This window comes from Clupea harengus, chromosome 7 (genome assembly GCF_900700415.2).
Source record: "Clupea harengus chromosome 7, Ch_v2.0.2, whole genome shotgun sequence".
Classification (NCBI taxonomy): Eukaryota; Metazoa; Chordata; class Actinopteri; order Clupeiformes; family Clupeidae; genus Clupea; species Clupea harengus.
This window is the reverse complement of record NC_045158.1, coordinates 11,075,419-11,080,418: the sequence shown is the minus strand read 5'-3', so window position 1 is coordinate 11,080,418 and position 5,000 is coordinate 11,075,419. Positions and strand designations below refer to the sequence as shown.

At 48.4% G+C, this 5,000-nt stretch overlaps 1 protein-coding gene across 1 annotated transcript in view; it reads left to right on the top strand.

Annotated features, from left to right (window-relative positions):
* The window catches only part of fam222a (family with sequence similarity 222 member A), a 62,867-nt gene that overhangs the window by 34,661 nt on the left and 23,206 nt on the right, over positions 1-5,000 (top strand). The gene's annotated exons all lie outside the window — the stretch shown is intronic.

The following is a 5,000-nucleotide window of genomic DNA, read 5'->3' as shown; positions in this document are numbered from 1 at the left end:
TTTTTCTCCTTTCTTGCAAGGACTTGACCCCCCCCCCCCCCCAACCCCACCCCTACCCCAGGCTCTTGATCTTTTGAACAGTGAGCACGGCCGTGTGTGTGATGTGATTTAAAGCCCTGTGTGAAGGTTGCCAGCATCTGTTTTTCACGGTCGCACTGCAGTCAAGTCGCAAATCCTCTCCTCTCCCTGCTCGGCGGCGGATACAGTTGCCAGGCTTTGTGCCTCCCCGGCAGGCTGTTAAAGAACCGGCAGGAAATGGAGGGTTTGCTCGTCAACCAGAAGTGATTATCTGTCCTCGCGGTGCATGTGGCCAGCGCAAACACGTCTGTAATCATTTACCGGCCTGGCTAAAGGTGTTCAAGTCATTACAGAGCACCACACGTCCACGTATCCCTTTGTGTGGTCTCAGGCGTTTGTGTGAGCACTGAGTGTGTGTTTGGATCCGGCTGTAGCTTGGTGTTCGAGTCTTTGTGACGTATAGGGGGTGTTGGGTAGATTATGTTTGAGGACTCGTCTGGAGCCGTGGTCCCTGTGACTCTGTAAACATGAGTGTTTGGCCTAACAGTCTGTACTGTAAGTAATCCTGGAGACTTGGTAGGTGTCAAATCAATCCATATGCACAGATGAAGGAAAGAGATTGGGCATTTGTTTTATTCTTCTGTTGAATGTCTTGAATAGTCTACTGTATGACAGAGTGCACACAGGATAGGCTAAGACTGCTCAGAAGAGATTGCACACACTCAGGTGTATTTAGCGTCATGTTTCTGAATTGTGGATGACAGGATGCACACTGGATGTTGTTTTGCCTGGAACTGCTCCATCTGAAGGATATGTTTACAGAACTCAGAGCTGATGCTGTTTCTGTATGGCCTCGAACTAGACCGGCGTGTCCTTCAGCCTGTGTCAGTAGTAGCGTTAATAACACAGACCCCCCTGGTCACAGGAAGGCTACGTGACAAGGTAACTCTGGCCCAAGGATTTACAACACCAACAAAAAAAGAATGAGGGCAAATAGTTCCCTTTTTCCATAAATACACGCTCCCTTTGGATTTTCCTCCAAAACCCACAGATTAGCCTTTAACCAAACGCCGATCCAGGGTCTCAGCTGTTTTTAGAGCGCTCCAAAAGTGTTTGTGCCCTTTTGTTTCGCGTGGTGACAGCGTCCAAAGACAGCAAGCCGATTAGAGGGGTTTTGGTTTGGGTGGGGGCTTTTTATGAGAGGAAGAGATAGATAGAAAGAGAGAGAGAGAGAGAGAAAGAAAGAGAGACAGAGAGAGAGAGAGAGAGATATACACTGTAACCAGAGGGCTAACCCCAGTTAGTTTCAGCCTAAGCTCAGAGCGGTAATAGGATGGTGTGGAGATTCTCCCTGCTCTCATGGTGGCCTGACGTCTGTTGGGCTCTCATAAAAGGACAGCCTTCCATTGGAAATACCCACATCTCCTCCCTTGCTTTAAACAATAAGCAAAATCCTCGTGTCCTGGTATTGATGGGCTGTTTTTTTGCATGTTTGTGCTCAAGTCAAGATTCTCATGGACAGAGAGCTGCCCTGGCATGGACAGTGCGCTGCAGAGAAGCTGCCAGGGTGAGTGACGTGATGGAGGAATCAAAATGTATGCGCATGGAAGGAGGAGAGGAAGGTCGAGAAAGAGGAATTCAAAGACAGGGGGAGGAGAAGTGCAGAGAGATGTGAAGAAAGAAAGTGAAAGGGTGACGAGAGAGAGAGAGAGAGTGAGAGAGCGAGAGCGAGAGGATGAGGAGTGAAAGAGGGCACTTGGAGAGGAGAAGAAAGGCCACCACGGCCATCTTAATCGATTCCCTCCCTCCAATTTCCTCAGGATTAGCCCACTTCCTCAGAGGGCCTTTATTCAGGCAGTCAGCAGGAGCTGGCCCCTGCAATCAATACGAGAAGAACAGTTTCTCCCTCTATCCGCTCTTTCCCTCTGTCCTTCTGTCCCTCTATCTCTCCCCCTTCTCCCTCCCTCCCTCTCTCTCTTTCAGTCTCTTCGTTCACCTGTTAAAAGGCTTTGGTCTGTGCTGTGCCGGTGGTTAGTTTGAGGGGGGGTTGGGTTGGAGAGATGGAAGGGTCTCAGAGCATTGAGAGCACACAGTGACGGGCGGCTCTGTGGAGGCCCCTGTGGAGGAGGTGCATGTGACATTCACACACACACACACACACACACACACACACACACACACACACACACACACACACACACACACACACACACACACTCTCATACACACACGCACACTCACGTGCACACACACAGTAGATTAGTAGATTATTCAGCCATCTGTATGTGCATATGTATGTTTGACGTGTGTGTTTGTGTGTGTGTATATTTTTGGTTGTGTGTGTGTGTGTCGGTCTGTATGTATTTTCATGTGTGTTTGTGTGTGTATATATTTTTGGTTGTGTTTGTGTGTGTGTGGGTCTGTATGTATTTTCATGTGTGTTTGTGAGTGTATATATTTTTGGTTGTGTGTGTGTGTGTGTGTGTGTGCGCGCATCTGTGTGAGACTGGTTGGCAGGGATAATAGAGTGTGTCCTGAGATGATGGAGAACACTCAGCAGAGTAGCTGGCAGCGCTGGAGAGGTGAGCACTGCCATTTGCATCTGCTGTCCTTTGCACAAAAGCAGCAGGGGACCATTCTCTCTCTCTCTCTCTCTCTCTCTCTCTCTCTCTCTCTCTCTCTCTCTCTCTCTCTCTCTCTCTCCCTATCCACCCATCCTTCTCTCTCGTTATCTCTCTCTCTCACTCTCTTCCTTTCTTTCTCCCTATCTATCTCATTCTCTCTCTTGGCTCGGCTCATTCCCTCTATACATACAGTACCCCATTCTTTTCTGTCATCCCTCTCTCATACACATCCTTGTGTGTGTGTGTGTGTGTGTGTCTGTGTTGTGTGTGTGTGTGTGTCTGTGTTGTGTGTGTGTGTGTGTGTGTGTGTGTGTGTGTGTGTGTTTGTGTGTGTGTGTGTGTTGTGTGTGTGTGTGTGTTTGTGGGGTTGGGTTGTTGGGGGACGTGAGGGAAGGGGACATGGTAGAGAGGCATGCAGATGCCGAGCGCCTACACAGTTCATTGATGCGACTCCCATTAAAAATCCCTCATACCCTCAATAAAAAAGGGCTTAACTGGCTCCGGCATCAGCTGCGAGCGTTCAGATCAGCTCGCCAGACAATCAATTTCCCTGGAGTGCACCGAGCTTAGCGGGCCAAACAGGAGGCGGCGAGAGGGGGATGTTTCCATTATCACAGTCCTCGCTCTGTCTGAGAGAGGGAGAGAAAGACAGAGGGAGATGGAGGGAGAGAGAGGGAGAGGGAGAGGGAGACAGAGACAAGGAAACGAGAGAGTACTGTACATGGAACTGAAGCAGCTGTGAGAGACCAAGAGAGACAGGGAGAAAGAGTGAGACAGACAGAGAGGGACAGAGAGAGAGAGAGAGTGAGAGAGAGAGAGAGAGAGAGAGAGAGAGAGAGTGATGGAGGAGGAGGAGGGGGGGGATCCAGTGTGTGCCCTTAAAAATATCATATTGGATTAGCCTTACTGGGTTAGCCTTTGGAATTAGCTCTTCCCTCGCCGTGGAATTAAAAGAGAATGTTGAGCGCTGCTTAAATTATAAATCACGGCCGCTTACTTTCAGCGCGCTGAAATTCCTCGCGCATGTGCTGCGCTGCCAGCACCCGGCCCTGTCATCTTTAATTAAATCCCCCCTTTTGGGTGACATTTGCAGAGCCCTTCACCCCCCCCCCCCCCACCACCAGACTGTTTGCCAGTGGCCTGCATGGTGACATGGAAATGAGAGAGAAAAGGAGGGAGGGAAAGGGAAAGAAAGAGAGACAGAACAGCTATATTAGTGTTGGTAATCAACATCATGGAGGCAAAGCTGCTAGTTAAATTCTTCTTTTTTTCCTTTTCTTTTTTCTTTCTCTGGACCTCCTTGTCATCTTCCTTGTTTACTCTTTCATGCCATTTGTGAAATTCTTCTTCTCTTTCTCAAATCTTTATTTTGTCTCACTCCTCTCCTCCATCTAAAATTACCCATTAATCACTTTGGGTATTTGCATAGCTGGTTTTAGACACTTAAAAGGGTCAGCAAATCATCCAAGCAGCCCTAGCGCTTAACTGTCACCCAACTGTCATCTTGCGCCAACCTCTAGCTGACCCAATGGCTAACCCCCACCTCAAACATACCTAGCTCCTTCCCTTAACCTGAACACGCACACCAAGTTTGAAGTGTTAAGTCTAAGCCTATTTGTATTTCTCACTGTCCACAGTGGTGTGAGTAGAGATAGGATAGGACAGAGAGGATTATGGGACTATGCCAGGTTGGGTTATGTGGGACTTGCATCACACCTCCAGTGGATGGAGGTTTTCACCCGAGCAGGCGGTTCCTCCACAGGCCTTCGTTCCTGTCCTACAGATTATTATTTCAGTGCTTCTCACTTTCGTATCATGCTTGTATCACAGTACACTGAGATCCCGTTTCACTTGTAAGGAGTGAATCAACTCCCATCCTTGTTGATTTATTTAAATGTGTTAACTTTTCTATTGTGTTTGGTAGTAAATGAAGAATTAAAATATTAGAAAATAAAAATACGATTTAGAACACTGTTAACTGTAAAGAGGACTTTTTCTGTGAATATTTCAGCGAGTATTTGTTTTCCTGGAAACTGACCCCATGAATTGCATTGATAGGCGCTGTCTCACCAGTCATGCAAGTATTTTATACCAGCAATCTTTGCTTTGAACCAAGAAGCGAAACAAAGGAGCAGGCTGGACCAAAAATCAGGCTTGTGTTGTCTTGCCACCTGATCTTCCCACCTCAGTTTAAATCGCTCCCCTTTGCCTCCATGAGCATCTCCTGTGCCCATCTCCTGTGCCCATCTCCTGTGCCCACCTCCTGTGCCCATCTAGAGACGCGCCCCCTTTGGCTTGGCCTGGGCTTCACCGCTAAGTCACGCGCCCGCACAGGGGTTTGGATCCGAGGGCCTGCTG